Source organism: Ochotona princeps, chromosome 4, assembly GCF_030435755.1.
Source record: "Ochotona princeps isolate mOchPri1 chromosome 4, mOchPri1.hap1, whole genome shotgun sequence".
Lineage (NCBI taxonomy): Eukaryota > Metazoa > Chordata > Mammalia > Lagomorpha > Ochotonidae > Ochotona > Ochotona princeps.
In genome coordinates, this window is record NC_080835.1 from 14557522 (window position 1) to 14577616 (window position 20095).

The 20095-nt window shown below is 45.5% G+C and overlaps 1 protein-coding gene across 16 annotated transcripts in view; it reads left to right on the top strand.

Moving 5' to 3' along the window:
- The first annotated feature begins 8931 nt into the window (after nucleotides 1-8931).
- The window catches only part of CELF1 (CUGBP Elav-like family member 1), a 91136-nt gene continuing 79972 nt past the window's right edge, over nucleotides 8932-20095 (top strand). For 13 of the 16 annotated variants that reach the window (XM_058663034.1, XM_058663038.1, XM_058663041.1 and 10 more), the window contains exon 1: nucleotides 8955-9093. The gene's annotated coding sequence lies outside the window, so the exon portion shown is untranslated. Of the gene's footprint in view, nucleotides 9094-20095 lie in introns of all 16 variants that reach the window. The other 3 variants (XM_058663054.1, XM_058663037.1, XM_058663036.1) reach the window with 3 other exon arrangements.

Genomic DNA, 20095 nt, shown 5'->3' on the forward strand with positions numbered 1-20095 from the left:
ACTTTTCGTCTCCATACATTTCATGTCCTGGGCAGTTGAACCAAAGGAAATCTTATGGCAGATGCCCTTGGTATCTGGCTTCTTGCTATTAGTCTAATAGCAAGCTTAATTCATACTGTAGCATATACCAGTACTGTATTTCTTTTTACTGCTAAATGATATTCTGTTGTTACATACTTTTATTTTATTCCTACTTTTTTTGGTAAAGATTTTATTTATTTTTATTGCAAAGTAAGATACACAGAGGAGGAGAGACAGACAGGAAGATCTTCTGACCCATGATTCAGTCCCCAAGTGACCACAATGGCTGGAACTGAACCTATCTGAAGCCAGGAAGCTTCCCATGTGAATGCAGGGTCCCAGGGCTTTGGACTGTCCTCAACTGCTTTCCCAGGCTGCAAGCAGGAAGCTGGATGGGAAGCAGGGCCACTGGGATTATGACCAGAGACCATATCGGATCCTGGCACGTTCAAGGCGAGGACTTTAGTTGCTTGGCCTTGGCACCGGGCCCTTATTCCTCCATTTTGTAAAGATTTATTTTATTTTTATTGGAAAGTCAAATATACAGAGAGGAGGAGAGACAGAGAAGAAGATTTTCCATCTGTTGATTCACTCCCTAAGCGGTCACAACGGCCTGAGCTGTGCCAGTCCAATCAGGAGCCTGGACCCTTTTCCAGGTCTCCCATGCACGTGTAGGATCCCAAGGCTTTAGACTGTAGTCCACTGCTTTCCCAGGCCATTCGCAGGGAGCTGGATGGGAAGCAGGGCTGCAAGGATTAGAACCGGCGCCCATATGGGATCCTGGGGCGCATGTAAGGCGAGGATTTTGGCTACTAGGCCCTATAGTCATTTCTCTTTTTAAAGATTATTTGTGGGCCCGGCACTATACCGTAGTGGTTAAAGTTCTCACCCTGAATGTGCAGGGATCCCATATGGGCGTTGATTCTAATCCCGGCGGCCCTGCTTCCCATCCAGCTCCCTGCTGGTGGCCTGGGAAAGCAGTAAGGATGGCCCAAATCCTTGGGACCCTGCACCAGCATGGGAGAACTGGAAGAGGTTCCTGGCTCCTGGCTTTAGATTGGCTCAGCTCCAGCTGTTGCGGCCACTTGAGGAGTAAACCATCAGACAGAAGATCTTCCTCTTTGTCTCTCCTCCTCTCTGTATATCTGTCTTTCCAATAAAAATAAATCTTTTTAAATACATTTTATTATTATTGTTATTATTATTTTATAATACAGTTTCATATTCCCTTATCCCCTCCCCAGTTCCTCTATATCATTACTAAAATATAGTTCTTCATGCTCAGTCATATGTCCATCATTGTGGGCATGGACAATGGCAGAGTCCAGAATCCTATTGTCAAGATATAGTAAACAGTTTCATTGTAAGTCCATCTTTGTCTGGAAGTAGAAACACATACCACACTATATCCTCACATCTGAATGTTAGTCTCAATTTTGCAGCTACTGTACATCTCCTTAAATGAAAAGTCATGATTCAAAATCAACAATAGAAAGAAGAAATTTACAATGCTATGAAGTTAAATGACATGTTACTAGATATGACAGTTTCCATTACACAGCTACTAAACATCCCCTTAAATGAAAAGTCATGATACAAAATCAACAATAAAAATAGAAAGCGATCTTCACCACGACATATGATAATCAAGCTCTCTTCAATCGAACATAAGGAAAAGATCCTTAAATGTGCACGTGAAAAGAATCAATTGACATATAAAGGAATGCCAATTAAGCTCACAGGAGATCTCTCACAGGAAACTGTACAGGCAAGAAGAGCATGGAGTGACATATTCCAGATTCTAAAAGAAAAATTGTCGGCCTAGGATAACATATCCAGCAAAGCTTTCTTTTGTCTTTGAAAATGAAATAAAATCCTTCCACAGTAAAGAAAGGTTAAAAGAATTTGCCTCTTCCAAACCTGCCCTACAAATGATACTTCAAGATGTTCTCTTGACAGAAAAGAGGAATAGCACCAAACAAAACCAAAGGCAAATATGAAGAACATCCCAGTAAAATGACAACAGAAGACTAAACCAATGAACAACCCATTCCTAAAATGACAGGACCAAAGTAACACCCATGTATATTAAACTCTGAATGAAAATGGCTTAAGCTCAATCAGGCATCATAGATTAGTAGACTGGATTAAAAAACAAAACCTATCTGTTTGTTGTCTGGAGCAGACACACTTCAACAAAGATCAGCGGAAACTATATCGCATGGGTTTTGTTGTTTTTTGTTGTTTTCATCTCTTCAAAACACTTTCTTCTGTTTAAATCATTCAATGACTCGTAGATCATGAAGTGGCATCATTTTCTTCAAGAAGGTTCTTGATTTTCATTTCTTCAGCTACACGTTAGTCATTTAATAGCATGTTATTCAACTTCTTCATGTTGTTAATTTCTTTTTCCTTCCAGATGTTGATTTTGTTTTGTGGCTCTTCATTTGGGGGGATTTTTAGTAGCCGTGTAATGGAGACTGTCATGTCTGGTGACATGTCATTTAACTTAAGGCATTGTAAATTTCTATTTTTCTTTTTAAAAATAAATCTTAAAAAATTATTTGTTTGAAATTTACGTGATAGGGGATAAATATATTTTATCTAGTGGTTCACTTTTCAAATACTGCCAACAGCCAAGGCTGGACCAGGCTAAAGGCAAGAGACAGAAACTCCATTTGGGTTTCCCCACGTGTGGCAGGAGCCCAAGTGGTTGGGCCACCATCTGCTGCCTCTGAGGTGCATTAACAGGAAACTGAACTGTATTCATCACTGAAACAAAATGCTAGGATATTGGGCCTGGCTCAAGATGTATTTAGATGTATTTATTTTTATTGGAAAAGCAGAACAGATTTACAAAGAGAAGGAAAGAGAGAAAGGTCTTCCATTCACTGATTCACTCCCCAAATGACCATCTTTTACTGCTTTCACAGCCCACAAGCAGGGAGTTGCATGGGAAATGGAGCAGCCAGGATACGAACTGATGCTCATATGGGATCCTTGCACTTGCAAGTGAAGGATTTAGTTACTGAGCCATTGCTTCAGGCCCAAATTATCCAGATATTTAGTCCATTATATCTAGGATAATGGATCTGGTGTTGTGGCTTAACCATGTGGGAGCATCTGGGGTCAGATCCTGGCACCTTTATTTTCTTTCTTTAAGATTCATTTATGGGGCTCGGCGGCATGGCCTAGTGGCTAAGGTCCTCGCCTTGATCCCATATGGCCGCTGGTTCTAATCCCGGCAGCTCCACTTCCTCTCTATTTCTCCTCCTCTCAGTATATCTGACTTTGTAATAAAAATAAAATAAATCTTAGAAAAAAAAAATTCATTTATGGGCCCTGCATAGTTACCTAGCGGCTAATATCCTCACCGTGCACGCACCAGGATCCCATGTGGGCACCGGTTGTAATCTTGGCTGCCCTGCTTCCCTTCCAGTTCCCTGCTTGTGGCCTGGGAAAGCAATCTAGGAGGGCTCAGGGCTTTGGGATCCTGCACTCCAGTGGGAGACCTGGAGGAGGTTCCGGGCTCCTGCCTTCAGATTAGCAAAGCACCGGCTATTGTGACCACTTGGGGAGTGACTCATCAGACGAAGGATCTTCCTCTCTGTCTTACCTCCTCTTTGTATATCTGACTTCACAATAAAAATAAATAAATATGAAAAAAATAAATACATGTAAAAATATATAAATATCTTATAAGAAAAGCTTATTTTATGTTAGTTGTTAAATTGCTTGCTCTTTTATTGACATGCATGTGGGATTTCGGTGCTCGAAGGGGCAGGATTAGGCTTCTGAGTTGGTGTGCCTGGCCCAAGGTTTCTCCTTTCCCAATCCATGTTTGTGTTACTGTGTCAAGGGAGATGCAGAGTTCTGGCCTTTTCAGGATTTGGGGAGCCAATCAGCCAATGGAATATCGATCGCTCTTTCTGCCTTTTAAATAATTTTTTTTAAGAAAACAAGTTGTTTTCTGACACTTTTTAAAAAGTTTATTTCTGAAACTACAGAGTTGTGTTAATTTTATTAATGAGGTCATGGCACTGTTGCTATGTAAAAAAATGATCTGAATTTACATAAGTGGGATTTGCATCAAAATGCTTTACCAAGAGATTAGATAAATATAGCAATACTAATGTTGAATCTGAGTGATCTGTCATGCTCTTCTGCCTTTTCATAATGATAGTTAAAAATGTAGTTCATTACATATGTTATAAAAGTGATAAACAAGTATTCTGTTGTTATTTTTTTAGTAAAATATTCAGCCACATGTTTTGAGTTGGTATTGTTTATTGTTACTGTTCTGTAATAATTATTATAACTTCATGTATTTACCCATTTTCCCTTAGCTGGAAATTTAGGCTGATTCTTTTTTTAAAATTATTATTATTTAAAAAGTTTATTTTATTATTTTTAAAGGATTTTTTTATTTTTATTGGAAAGCTAGATATACAGAGAGAAGGAGAGACAAAGAGGAATATCCTCTGTCCGATGATTCATTCTCCAAGTGGCAGCAACGTCTGGTGCTGAGCCGATCCAAAGCCAGGGGACAGGAGCCTTCTCCGGGTCTCCCACTTGGGTGCAGGGTCCCAAGGTTTTGGGCCATCTTCGACTGCTTTCCCAGACTGCAGGCAGGGAGCTGGATGGGAAGTGGGGCTACCAGGATTAGAACCAGTACCGAGATGGGATCCTGGAGTATGCAAGGGAGTTGCTAGGCTACCATGCTGGACCCAGCCTAATTAATATTTGAAGGAGTTGAAGGTGTCTGTGGACTAGAGGCTTATCACAAGCCAAGGACACCTGGTATCTAGGAGCAACCCAGTCCAAATGCTATCTCTCCTTCATTCATGTCTCCCTCTGGTTGTAAATTATGGAAGACCCCCCCCAACCCTAAGGCTGTCTCCTCCTCTCCGTTTGTTTAGATTGGCTATGTGGTTGTTCCTCTTTCTGCTTTCCTCAACAATTAACACAGGAAAACCAACCCTAGAGACTGTTACTTCCACCCAAAATAGTGATTAACAAAAGCTTGCATATCCTGATCTTTGTATGGAGAGCTTTGTCACAGGGCCTTTTTGGGATATAAAAGTCTGTAAATTCTTAGACAAGGTGTGTCATCCTACAAAGCATGGATGATAGCCACAGTGTAATTTAATAAAATCATTTCTCCATTAAGTATCTTCTCATTGTACAATCAAGCCCGACAGTTATTATTTTCCATGTAACAGTTGCATGGGGATTATAATTCTTTTAAATTAAAAACATAACGCTTTAAAAATTTATTTATGTGAGAGACAACATTACAGAAAGGGAGGGAGACAGAGACTGAAATCTCTTCCTGTTGTGGGGTGCGAGCGAGATCACGCCAGACATGTCTGTTTATTATGGAGTCTTTACTAACCAAGCTTGCTGATAATAGAACTCACTAGAAATAGCAAACTACCAGTCCATATGGTAATCCAACCAATCATAACCCCAAGAGGAACAAATGATCATTACCCTCAAGTCCATCTATTAAACTGAAGACCAATGTCCCAGCTTCCCCAGCAATATAAGTTATCCTAAGAGACATGCAGCAAACACACACTTACAAAGCTGCAACATTCCCCCTTTCCTGGTTTCTCTGTCCACATTCCACTGCTGATAGGCCTCACCTCTCCTGGAACTCCTGATAGTACCCAAACCAGAAATACAAAGCATCTTAACATTGCTATCATCACTGTTCCACCCACGCAATGAACAGAAAGTGAGGAATACAGACACACAGGGCCATGCTCAGGGGATACCTGTCCTCAGAGGTACTGGGGAGGCCAAGAGTTGGAATGCCAGAGCAATGGCAGCAATGACCAAGAGAGAGCCCCTCCTTATCATGAGCCTTTATAGGGGCTTGTGAGAGGAGTGGTTACACAACAATGAATACTATCCCCTCAGGTGATAGGTGAGTCACAGGTAGGCAGGAGGGAAAGTCTAGGTGGTGGTAGGGGAGTGACTTCCCAGCTTGTGACCCTGAACTAGTTGCCTACCTCATCACAAACAATCTATTTATGTATATGATAGAGTAATGAGTAGAGACAGAGGAAGATCTTCCATTTTCTGGCTGACTCCCTAAATGACTTCAACAGCTAGGACTGGGTTCGGCTAAAGCCAGGGATCCGAGATCCAGGTCTTACATGTGGGCCATCTTCCACTGCATTCCTAGGAGCATTATCAGGCAGCTAGGTGGGAAGTGGAGCAACCAGAACTTATATCTATGCTCAAATATGAGAGCTCTGTCCCAGCTGTGGCTGACTCTATGATAACACCACCAGGGGAAGCAGCTGCTGAATTGGCTGCACCACAGTGTCCACCACAGCAGTGAGATCTAGTCATTGCCTCCATCCATGGTTTTATTTTATAGTTTTGGATTATAGCAGCAAGACATAGTTGTTTTGAAGAAAGCAAGCACTTTCAAATTATATAGCACACAAATTAAAGGCCTGGGGCAGGCATTGTGGTGTGGCAGGCTAAGCTGCCCCCCCCGGGGATGTCTGCATCCCATATTGAAGTGCCTGATTCATGTTGTGTCTACTCCACACATTTCTGATCCCACTACCTGCTGCCAGATTGAAACTCCTAGCTCCTTCGTTTGGCCTTGTTTAACCCTGTTGTGGGCCTTGTGGGGGGGGGGCGGAGATAAACCAGCAATCAACAGATGAAATCTCTTTCTCTTTCCACTACTCTTTCTTTTTTTGAAGGAGTTATTGTGTTTTTTTAATTGGATAGTCAGATACACAAAGAGGATAAGAGAGAGAGAGGAAGATCTTCCATCCAATGATTTACTGCCCAAGCTGCCACCAAAGTCAGAGCAGAGCTGATCCAGAAGTCAGGAGCCAGGAACTTACTTTGGGTCTCCAAGGGGGTATAGGGTCACAAGGCTTTAGGCTGTCCTCTACTGCTTTCCTAAGCCACAGGCAGGGAGCTGGATGGGAAGCGGGGCTGCCCAGGACATGAACTGGCACCCATATGGGATCCTGGTACGTACAAGGCAAGGACTTCAACTGCTAGACTACCGTGTCGGGCCCTGGTCCTGTTCTTATGTAGTTCATGGATAAGTTCCAGGAAATATTGAAAGGCTAAGCAGTCTATTCTCTTTCCATACTGAGCACGTATAAAAACCTAGTCATTAAGACTATAATATTTCCTTAGAGCTTATCATGGGTTAGGCATTATTACCTAGGCCCTGAGAATCTAACTGTGAAAGACTACAAGGACCCAGTGCAATGGCTCTGTTGGCTAATCTTCCACCTTAAAGCGCCAGGATCCCATATGGGCACCAGTTTTGTGTCCCAGCTGCTGTACTTCCCATCCAGCTCCCTGCGTGTGGCCTGGGAAAGCAGCAGAGGACGGCCCAAAGCCTTGGGACTGTGTACCCATATGGAACCAAGCTTTGGTTCCTGGCTTCGGATCATCTCAGCACTCCTCACTGTGGCCATTTGGGCATTGAAACAGCGGATAGATCACTCTGTCCCTGCTCTCTGTAAATCTACCTTTCCAATATAAAAATAAGTAAATATTTTTAACAAGATTGTAAAAAAAGATTTATTTATTTTTATTGCAAAGTCAGATATACAGGAGGAGGAGATGGAGAGGAATATCTTCTGTCCTCTGATTTACACCCCAAGCAGCTGCAATGGCCGGAGCTGAGCTTATTTGAACCCAGGAGCTTCTTCTGGATCTCCCACATGGATGCAGGGTCTCAAGGCTTTGGGCCGTCCTCCACCACTTCCCCAGGTCACCGGTGGGGAGCTGGATGGGAAGCGGGGCAGCTCGGATTAGAATCAGCACCTAGATGGGATCCTGGGGTGTGCCAGGTGAGGACTTTGGTCACTAGGCAACCGTGTTGGGGCCAAAAATGAAGAAATCTTAAAAAAAAAAAAAAGAATGTATTTAAAACTATACAGCACAAGAATATGAAAATATGCAATTTACAGACCTTGTCACACCAGCAACACTGTGGTCAAATTTGTTTTTCTCCTCAAGTGAAAGTGGTGCTTCCCACACGTGGGGAAACCTTGCTGGCTTCTGTCTGGGAGCCCACTTGTTTTCTTGTGGTGAGGTAGGGTATAATCAGTATTTGTCGACCCAAGGAGGGTTGACTGTGAAGCCAGAAAACTTTAGAGAAATCGCTTACAAACCCACGAGTTTTCTGTATACGGATAGGGGCCCGGCAGGGCTCAGCACTGTTTTCTTTCTCCACCTGTATTTTACTGTCTCACAAAGTAAAGAACCTAAAGAATGACCAAGGTTGGCTTCAGCAGAAACCAGGGTATGTGGCTTGCATTCCATCAAGGATTCCTGCAGGTGAACTCCTGAGTCTTCACTTGGTCTAGTGAGTTATTTATTTATTTTTTTTCTTGCCGAAAATAAGCTAGGGCTGGGCTGGGCTGTCAGTCTCTGAATAGAATCCTTATGAACTCCTCCTCGCACACACACTGGGGGTGGCCGAAATTTTTTTTTGCTAAGTGCCCAGAGCTGGTCAAGCACCCTCACTCACTCCTCTATTCATTCATCAGAGATCTTACTAGGCCCCCTATTCAGTGCCAAGTTGGAGTGCTTGCCCACCAGCCTCCTGCTCCAGAGCTTCTGTGGGTGCGGCGCGCAGTCAAGAACTTGATCCCCAGGTCAGGGTGGCTCTTCCGAGGAGACAAAGACACGAGGCGCCCCTCAGAGTTCCCGGGGGTGGGGGTGGGGGGCTGGCAGCAACGCCCGTGCCCCCAGGAGGGCTGGGGCGCTCAGGCCTCCGCCTGCCCCAGCCCCAGAGGGCGCTGGCGCGCCGGCGCTCGGCCCGCCCCTGCGCCGCGCACCGCTCGACCGCGGTGGTACGTTCCCGCTCACTCCTCCTCGGCCTCCCCCGCCCCGCCCAGTGGTAGGTGCCGGAAGTGCCGCCATTTTGGGGTGTTCTGCACTGGCGGCAGCGGCAGCGGCGGCGGGACGCGGAGGTTCCCCCGGGACTCGGCCTCAGCAGTGAGGCGAAGGCGGCGGCGGCTGCGGAGGCGCAAGCAGCAGCTGAGGCAGCGGCGGGCTCAGGTGCAGCCGCTGGTGAGTGGCGGCGGCGGGCTAACGGGTCGCGCGGGCAGGCGGGGAGGCGCCGCGGGGCGGGTCCGGTTCGGGCGGCTGCGGGTCACAGGGCCCTCCGGGCGCGGCCGCTCCCCGCTCCCTCAGGGCAGGGCTGCCGTCTCCTCCCCGCGCGTGTCGGGGATCCTCGGCTCCGCGGAGTTCCTTGGCCGGCGCGTGCCCCCTCCGGGCCCGGGGAGACCCGCCCTCCTCGTGGCCTTGCCGCCGGGTCTCCTCCTCCTCCTCCTCCCGTCAGTCGGCCGGTCTCCGAGGGCTGCGCTCCCCGTCCAGGGTGGGGTGCCTGCCGCTCCGTTGTCTTCTGGCCGCCTTCTCCCCGGCACATCCTCTGCCTGCCCACCCTGTCGCCCCACGTGTTGGCTGTGCCCACCCCTGTGGGCGCCCTCCGATCCCCGCCCTTGGAGGGGCCCGGCGGGGTCCCCTCGGCTTCCTCGCCCCGGATCCGCCAGCGCCCGGCTCGCCCTCCCCCACCCCCCGACATCAGGTGCTCACCCAGTCGTGGCCTAGCAGCTTGTGGGAGCGCCGTCTTTGGGTTTGGGTCCCGAGGGCTGGACGTTGCTTGATTTTTCTCTTGAAGACCGGGGCACCTGCTGTGGGGGAGCGTCTCATACTCCCCTGCGTTGAGGGGGGAAGGTGGTGAGGTTGTGGTCAGAACCTGTTTGGAGCAGGATGGAATCTCTTCCTTGGGATAGCAGAGTTAGTAGTATCCGCGCGTGGCCATGGAGTCTAAAAAAAAAGGGGGGGGGGGAGCAATGTAACGATATTAAAGAGCCGAGAAGTACTTTACAGCGGCCGCGGCGCGAAAGGGTACCAACACTTAGGACTTGTTGGCATGCATTTCAGCTTATCTGTCTGTCTCTGAAACTGTGTTCTTGAACGTTGTGTCTCCTAGTGTGCTAGCGAAGTTTCATTTGTTAGTGAACCCTGGGTAAGAATGAAGGCGTTTCTGTGAGGCTGTTCTGTGTTAGCCCGAGTCCAGCCGAGTTCACAGCAGCAGGCACCGACGGTTCATACAGTGATTTCCTCTTTTTGCCGATGTTCCCGTTCTCCGAGCTGGACTTGGGGAGTGTGGGATTTCGGATCGCGAGGTGCACGGGATGGGAGTGGTGAGGTGCTGAAGCAGAGGCGGCGCTGGCAGCTGTTGCTTTAACCAGGGAAGTTCCAGCTCCTTCCTCCTGACTCCACCACCTGTTTCTGCTCTTGACCTTTGGCCAGAGCATAGGTTTGTGTCCTCCAGCCATTCATTTTTGCCCCCTGCTTTTTTTCTGTTGTAGTATCTAGACTTAGGATTCGTGGTCTGGAAGAGATTCCTCCCCCACCCCCAAGTTTTCAGCCCAGGAAACCGAGTTAAGCGCCTTCCTGGCTGAAGATGAAACAGAAAGTGTTCTCATGTCAGGTTTCCAGGCCATTGGCTGGTTTAAACAGGATCCTGAACAGCATGCACATGGCCCTGTGAGATGGGATGCAATGAAGGGACCCTGGGCAGTGTCCCTCGCCCAACCTGTTCCTGTTTGTTCTCTGGAAAATGGAGGCCACTGGCCTAGTCCCACCCTGAGCTTGGTCAGCATCACCGCCGGTGGAACATGTACAGGTGCCTGGGGCACAGTAAAGCACACGGGGAAGTTTGGAGCCACAAAGATTGTTTTTCTCAAGCTCCTGCTTGTTGTTCCTGTTACAAATTGATTATAAAAAATTTACAAAAAGTCAGAAAAAGAAGAAAGCCATAGTGACTTTACAGAGTTAGTGTCTGCTCTTTTACATTCTTTCTGTGTGCTTTAGAAATGCTTATTCTATTAAGTAGACTTAATGCTGATCATGCTTTCTGATATATATATATATATATAAAATATAAGCATATAATATATATATTTATTTTAAAGATTTATTTTTATTACAAAGTCAGATATACAGAGAGGAGGAGAGACAGAGAGGAAGATCTTCATCCACTGATGCACTCTCCAAGTGTCTGCAACAGCTAGAGCTGAGCCATCTGAAGCCAGGAGCCTGAAACCTCCTCCAGGTCTCCCATGCGGGTGCAGGGTCCCAAGGCTTTGGGCCGTCCTCGACTGCTTTCCCAGGCCACAAGCAGGGAGCTGCAGGGCAGCCTGGATTAGAACTGGCTGCCAGATGGGATCCCGGAGCATGTGCAAGGTGAGAACTTTAGCTGCTAGGTCATGGTGCTGGGCCCTTGACATACACAGACTCACACACAAATATATATATATATATATATATATATATATATATATATATATATATATATTTTTTTTTTTTTAATTTTCTCTTCTCTCTCTCTCTTTCTCTTTCTCTTTAATCAGAAATTTGCCATCCAGTGGTTCGCTCCCCAAATGTGCATGGCTGGGACTGGGCCTGGTGAGCGTTGGGAGCTGAAAGCAGTCTAGGTCTACCTGTAGGTGCCCAGTTACTCAAGCCTGTCCTGCTGCCTCCAGAGTCTGGGTTAGGAGGAAGCTGATATTGAAATCCAGGTTCTCCTTGATGGCAACATCTTAACTGCCAGGCCAAATGCCTGCTTTGTTTTTCTAAACCTGTTTGTATGTGTCTTATACATTATACATAATACATATTTAATCATTTGAATGGGGGAGAGAGATTTATTTGGAAAGGACAGTGACAGCAAGAGGGAGGGCGTGTGTGAGAGAGGTAGCTTATCTTCCTTCTGTGCAGATTTACATACCACTACCTTCAGCCACCATCTTGGTCTCCCACGTGGTGGGCAGGAGCCCAGAGGAGGATCTCAGGCCCTCATCTGCTGCTTCCCAGGGCCCCTGCAGAGATTTACAAGCTGAATCTTTTTTTTTTTTTTTAAGATTTATTTTTATTACAAAGTCAGATATACAGAGAGGAGGAGAGACAGAGAGGAAGATCTTCTGTCCGCTGATTCACTCCCCAAGTGAGCCGCAACAGCCAGTGCGCGCTGATCTGATGCCGGGAACCTGGAACCTCTTCTGGGTCTTCCACGCGGATGCCGTGTCCCAAAGCTTTGGGCCGTCTTCGACTGCTTTCCCAGGCCAGAAGCAGGGAGCTGGATGGGAAGTGGAGCTGCGGGGATTAGAACTGTCGCCCATCTGGGATCCCGGTGTGTTCAAAGCAATGACTTTAGCCGCTAGGCCACGCCGCCGGGCCCCTTACAAGCTGGATCTTAAGTGCACAATAGCTGGATGTGGGTGCGGTGCCCCAGTCTGCCGTGCGCAGCATGCCCTCAGCAGCCACATTGAGGTGGTTCTCACCAGGTCGGCCAGCAGCTGTCCTGCTGGGGCAGAGAAGTCCTGTGTGGAAACATGCAGGGCTGGAAAGGGAAGTGGCAGTGGCAGGTTACGTGTTGCATGCTTGTCTACTCGGTGAATTTGTTGTTGTTAGTAAAGATTTGGACTCTGCTGCTACGTTAGAGTTTAAGCTTGACTTCCATTCCCCATGCCATGACCATCACAGGTACTCTTTTAACTCCATTTCTCTTGGAGGGTGGACCTGCTAAGCAAGTAGGTGAGTTCAGAGGGGCGGGAGGCTGCCCCTTGAAAGCTTGGGTGAAGTTGGAGGAGGTGAGAGCTCAAGACTTTGGACGCACTCAGCAATTTGTTATTTTCATTGAAAACTTTTTAAATTTACATTTTCTCTGCTTTTTTTTAAAGATTTATTTTATTTACTTTTATTACAAAGTCAGATATACAGAGAGGAAGAGAGACAAAGAGGAAGACCTTCTTCTTCCGTCCTATGATTCACTCCCCAAGTGACCGCAACAGCCGGAGCCAGGAGGTTCTTCCAGGTCTCCCACATGGGTACAGGGTCCCAAGGCCTTGGGTCGTCCTCGATTGCTTTCCCAGGCCACAAGCAGAGATCTGGATGGGAAATGGAGCTGCCGGGGTTAGAACCAGCGCCCATATGGGATCCTGGTGCGTTCAAGGCAAGGAGTTTAGCTGCTAGGCCACCGTGCCAGGCCCTTCTCTGCTTTTATTTAAACATTTACTGAGGTAATAGCACAACATAGATGGTTCACTTACTTAAGGTTACAGACTAGTATTGTTATAGTAATTTTACAAATTGTGATTATGGCAATATGAAATTTGTCATTTTGAACTTTTTTTTTAAGATTATTTTTATTGGTTTGAAAGAAAGTGTTAGAGAGATCATACAGGACACAAGTGTAGGATGTTCGGAGGAGTCCAGGAACCACCCGAGTCCCATTGCCGTGCAACAGCAGGGATTTTTGTCTCAAGCCATCCAATTAGTGAACTACATTCTGGTTAATGTGTACTGCAGTCCTCCCATCAACTGAAGCTTAGAGCATACCTTAAGCCAATCAGCTAGCAAGCATGTTTTTATAGGAGCAGGTTACTATGGTTAGCTATGCTTGAAACTTAAAGAACCAAAATGGAGTCACATCTGCCCACTGCTTTGGGGTGCTGTCACCCAGCTGCACCCCGACATGGTGAGAGAGAGAGCATGTGTGGAAGGGCATTTTCATCTGCTGCTTCACTCCCTGAATGGCCTGGGCCAGGTCCAAGCCAGGAGATGAAGCTTCCCCTGGGTCTCCCTTGTTGTGGCAGGACCAGCGATTGGGCTTCCTCCCATTGCTTTTCCTGGTGCATTAGCTGGAAGTGGGATCGGAAGTGGAGCAGCTGGGACTCTAGCTGATGGCCATGTGTGACGGTAGCATAGCAGGTGGAGGCTCAGCATGCTGTGCCACAATTCTGGTCCCCATATTAACCTTTTTGTATTAGGAATTTTAAAGATTTATATTTACTTGAAAAAGTGACAGAAATGGAGAAACAGATTTTAATCCACTGGTTTACTGCCCAAATGGCCACAACACCCAGGGCTAGGCAGTGCTGAAGCCAGAGCCTGTAACTTTTTCAAGTGTGTGTTGTGTGTAGCAGGGGCCCAAACACTTGGGCCGTCCTCCACTGCTCTTTGTGGGCCGTTAGTGTTGTGATGTGAAGCAATTGGCACATATAGGAATGTCAGCATTGCGGGAGGAGGCTTTACCCTCGGTGCTTCTATGCCTTAACACTGGCCGCTGGCTCCCATATTTGCCAGTTTTTGTTGTGGTTTGGAAAAAAAAATTATCATCCTAATGAGTTTGAAGTGTACAATTCTGTTGTAATAGTAAATGTATTTACATTGTCAGGAAACAAATCTCCATTTTATTATTATTATTTTTTATTTTTTTTTCCAGTTTTCTTTTTTTAAGATTTGTTTGAGAGCCTGGCACAGTAGCCTAGTGGCTAAAATCCTCACTATGCAACCGCCAGGATCTCATATAGGTGCCAATTCTAATCTCAACTGCCCTACTTTCTATCCAGCTCTCTTCTTGTGGCCTGGGAAAGCAGTGGAGTACAGGCCAAAGCCTTGGAACCCTGCACCCATGTGGGAGACCTGGAAGAGGCTCCTGGCTCCTGGCTTTGGATCGGCCCATGTCCAGCCGTTGGGCCCCTTTGGGGAGGGAACCAGCGGAAGATCTGTTGGTTCCCTCCTCAAATGGCTGCAGCGGCCGGAGCTGCACCAATCCAAAGCCAGGGGGCAAGAGGTTGAGGATTAGCCAGTTGAGCCAGTGTGCGACCCTAAAAACTATACCCTTTGAAGGGAGCTGGACCAAGTAATGCAGTGATGTAGATAAAGGCTAAACACTTTATGCTGCAGTGCGATCTCAAATCCCAAACTGTATCTTAGGTGCTGTACCAGAAGCTCACCCACAGCACTGGGACACGTGGGACACCTGCTTCCTGTGTCATAGTGTCAGCTCCAGTGCCTGCTCCTGTTCCCACACAGCTTCCTCTAGGAAGACAGCATGTGACAGCTCAAATACCTGAAACCCTGCCCTGGGGGCCAGGGGTGACCCAGAAGGAGTTTAGTTGTATCCTCCTGGACTGGGAGATATTTTGGGGAGTGAACCAGATGGAAGATCCACCCTAACAGTAATACCCCCGGCCCCTGGCTGCCCCTGTGTGTTGCCTTTTAAAAATAAGTAAATAAAAATTGCCCATACTCAATATTTTTCTTTTTATGATTGATTTATTTTATTTAGGATACTGTCCTCGAGGGTTCATTCCGGGTGTGGCGTGTGGCAGTATTTCTTTCCTGCTTAAGGCTGAGTATACTCTGTTGTATATATGAACATGTGTGTATGGGTGTGTTAGCCACTGCATACATTGATGAACGCTTGGATTACTTCTGCTTCTTGGCTGCTGTGAATGTGAGTGTATAAACACCTGTTGGAGACCTTGCATTCTATTTTGGGTATATATACTTCAAAATGGGTTGTTGGATCATGTAATTATACCTTAAGTTTTTTGAGGAACTCTGTATTGTTTTCCAAAAACTTGATTGTATTTACAGCCTTAATCAGTGGTGCTCAAGAGCTCCATCCTCAAGCAGTGGGCCATCCCTCTACTGCTTCCCAGGTCACAAGCAGGGAGCTGGAAGGGAGCAGCTAGCGCATGAACCGTCACTTAAAGGGTTTTTTTGGGGGGTGGGGTGGGAGGAGAGAAATCTCTTTGTTTTGCTGGCTCACTCATGAAATTCCTACAATAGTCAGCGCTAGGCCAGGCCAAAGCTAGGAACTCCATCCATGTCTCCCACATGGATGGTAGGGACACAGTACTTGAGCCTTTGTTGATTTGCATTAGCAGGAATCTGCTTTGGAAATAGAATCAGAGCTGGAGCCCAGGCTTTTTGTGTGTCCCCGAATGGTCCTAACCCTCTTAAAGTCTCGCTGCCCGGTACTTCTGATCTGCATTCCTGCTAATGTATCCTGAGTGCATGTGGGAAACCTACATGAGGTTTTATGCTCCAGGCCTCAGCCTAACTTAGACCTGGATACTGTGGGCACTTAGGGAATGAGATAACAGAGAATGATATTTTCTTGGTGTGTGTCTTTCTGTCTCACACCTGCCTTTCAAGTAGATGAGAATAAATGAACATTAAAAAAATTTTTTTAATGATGACATTAACCGAAATCACAGCTTATGGCATCAGTCTGAATATCAGATCATGAAATTATAGTCTTTTGAATGTGCAGCAGTTTCATAATAACGTGTTGTATTTTGGAAAAGTTTTAAATGAGAACAAGAGTTGTAAAATTTCTTGCTTTGCTTTATAACTAATATATGTGTGGATTTTGTTAGAGTTTAGGTGTTCTATATTTTATGCAGGTAATTTTTTAAAAGATTAATTTATTTTTAATGGAAAGGCAGATTTACAGAAAGAAAGACACAAAGATCTTCATTCTGCTGGTTCACTCCCCACGTGGCTATAATGGATAGAGCTGAGCCCATCTGAAGCCAGGACCCAGGAGCTTCTTCCAGGTCTCCCACATGGATGTGTAAGGGCCAAGGCTTTGGGGTTATCCTCTGCTGTTTTCCCAGATCACAGGCAGGGAGCTGGATGGGAAGTGGAGCAGCTGGGCCACAAACTGATATTGTATGGGATCGTGGTACTTGAGGGTGGAGGATTAACCTGTTGAACCGTAGCACCAGGCCTCATATGCAGATACATTTATAAGCCTGATGTTAGAATAACTAGCACTGTCAGGGTAAGAGCACTTTGAAGATAGTCATAGGCTTCCCGGTTATATGGACAGAACTCTAGGGGTTTTGGCTTGCCAGCAGGCCCCGAAGTCACCAAGGGTAGGCAGACGGTGGGTGGTCTTCAGGCTCAAGAACCACTGGTGACAAGCTGGTGAGGAATGTCCACATTATTATACAAAGGTTACAGGTTTTACAGGGTAGGGAAGGGGAAGGCAGGAGGGAGCCTTCTAGCAGACCCTATGCCCACCAAAGACACTGCCATTGTCTGTATGACACTTCCCTAGGTCTTCCAGTCATGTCAGAGGTCATGTTCCAGGTGTATCCCCTTGCCTTGTAGCCATGTTGGAGGTCACACTCCTTGTGCAGGCCTGAAAGCTGTGCCTCAGGCCTTGGGGAAGGTTAGGCTTCAGCCACAATATCCAGCAGCAGGGCGGGGCTGGAGGAGTCCCACACAAGCCTATCTGCAGTGGCCTTGAGTTTCTTGAAAGGCCTCAAGATCAGCTTCTACCAAGAGATTCCTGCTGACCTTGATCCTATCTGTTTTTTATTTCTTTGCTTTTTGGACCTAGACTTCCGTTCCATTTTCTTCCTCCCAGGTTGTATAGGAAGCTTCATGATAATCCTAGTGCTTGGGAACTTTTCTTCAGTCACCATATTGTCCCAGCTCCTGCAGCTCTCACAGTCCTGAACAGATAGGACTCCATTGTAGTTTTAGGGAGGATATGTGTAACTTCTGGCAAACAATAGGAACCATACCCTTGTTTCAAAGTATCTGATTCTTGATTGTTTTTTATAATAGAATTATTGTAGAAGTCTAGGTATTTCAGAAATACAGTTTGAAATAGGAATGAATTTGATAGGAACCTTTCTGATTGGAAAGTCCAGGACACTGATGTTGATTGCTATTAACGTAATCCTGTATTTACTTGCACACTTCTCAGAGTGTTATGATGCACAGGAATGATTAAGAGGCAAATAAAATAGATACAGAAAAATGCTACTAAAAATTTGGAACATAATCGCTTAATTGAGAGTGAATTCTTTGGGGAATACTTAAATGGAAGCTTGTGGTTTCCAATAATGTTATGTTTAAATGGTGTTAATAAGCACAGCCTAAGACGATTGCTGTGGCAGTAAGCTTAAAACTTGATACCACCTAGGGTCGGTGTTACAGTGTAGCAGCTAAACTTCTGCCTGTGACCTGTGACATGGCATCCCTTATGGAGTCCCAGCTGCTGCACTTAAAATTTTTTTTTAAATTTTTGATGATATTTACATAGTTGAGAAGGATAAACGCACATGTCCACCACTGATTAGGCCAGGAAGGGTGGAGAAATAGGGAAAGTGGATGAGACAGTTGTTTCCAATTTTCTTTTCCTTCTTCCTGTATCTGCGGAAGTGGGATGATAAGGGGAGAGGCTGTACCCAGCATCGTAACTTCATCAGTACTTGGGGAGGTTATATGGTTGCTACATGTCATATAGGGTCCCCTATATGGCTGTTCGACTTCTGATCCAGCTCCCTCTAATATACCTGGGAAAGTAACAGAGGATGTCCCAAGTGCCTTGGTCCCTGCACCCACATGGGAGACCTGGAAGAAGCTTCAGGCTCCTCTCTTGCATTGTGGCCATTTGGGGAGTGAAACTAGTGGGTAGAAGATTCTGTTTCTCTCTGTTTCTTCTTTCTTTTTAACTCTGCCTTTCCAACAAAGTATAAATAAATTTAAAAAAATTGGTTACCACCACTGTGTGACCTTAACATTTCTGAGCTTGTTTTTTTAGCTTTAAAATGGTGTCATGAGCATCAGAGTAACTTAGGCTAGGCACCAAATAGTTCATGGTATAGTTGTTGATAATGTTTCCTTTTTCTGTCTGTGAAAATGGGCATAATATGTACCATGAGTAAGTAATGCAGTTCAACCAAACAGAATATGAGTAAGATGCCTACAAGTGCCTATGTATATAGGCAATAGCTTGATTAAATCAGTGTTTCTTATGTTTCTGTTTTTGGGTAGGTTTTATTTTGGATTTTTCTGCCTGTCATGGCTTAAGGGATGGTTTTCTAAAATCTGGCTCATACATCTGAAATGTTTGTACTAAATAGGGCAGTATTGAATTGCTTAGCTAATTGCTGCTTGTGAAATAGTTGGGCGATATGATTTCCTGAATTCACTTATCTTCATTGTCTATACTTCTGTGATCTGTTGAAAGGAGGCTTCTGTGTTCATAGAAAATTGAAAAATATAGACTGATATACTGAGTTGCTAAAGTTGCTAAAAAATAATCTTTTTTTAAATTTATTTTTTATTGTAAAGTCAGATATACAGAGAGGAGGAGAGACAGAGAGGAAGATCTTCCATCCACTGATTCGCTCACCAAATGACTACAATGGCCAGGAGCCAGGAACTTCCTCCAGGTCTCCCACGTGGGTGCAGGGAACCAAGGCTTTGGGCTGTCCTCAACTGCTTTCCCAGGCCACAAGCAGGGAGCTGGATGGGAAGTGGAGTTGCCGGGATGGGTCCAGCGCCCTATGGGTTTCCGGCGTGCTCAAGGCGAGGACTTTAGCTGCTAGGCTACCATGCTGGGCCCAAAACATCTATTTTCTTAGTAAGTGTTATTGGGTAACTATAGGTAGGAGTAGGAGGAAGATTGTATCATTTAGAGTAGAAGTGAAGGTGAAAATTTAATAACTATTTGCTTTATGAACTGTATTGTACCAAGAATCCTTACGTGTACCTCGTCTTTTTAAAAGACTGTTTTCTTTCTTTTTCTTTCTGATTTATTTGTTTTTACTGGAAAGGTGGATTGGATTTATAGAGAGAAGGAGAAACAGAGGAAGGTATTCCATTTTCTGGTTCACTTCCCAAATGGCCAAGACAGCCAAAGCTGAGCTGATCTGAAGCTTGGAGCCAAGAGTTTCTTCTGTGTTTCCCACATGTATGCAGGGTCCCAAGGCTTTGAGCCATCCTGTGTTGCTTTTCCAGGCCACAAGCAGGGAGCTGGAAGGGAAGTGGAGCAACCTGATATTAACAGTGCCCATATGGGATCCCGACACTTGCACGGTGAATATTTAACCATTGAGCCATCCCGCTGAGCCCAAGATCATGTGTTAATGACTTTGTTACTATTTTTCTTTGTTGCTACAACTTGGCCCTTTTCATAAAAATGACTATTGGAATCTTCTTAGAGTAGGTGTGTCCTTATGGAAGTAATCAACAAAACTGTTGTGAAATATTTTTTCTAAATTTCTAGTATAATGTGGAAGCTCTCAGTATGTATATGTTTATTCTAAACTTAATTGAGTTCCACACTTGTAAAGTGTTTCAGGAATATTCTGAGTTGACCGTATCACTTTCCCCATGTTTTCCACTAAGGAACTCTGTCAAAGTCCTTCTAAAATTTTTATTACAAGCTGGAAGGATAAATGCT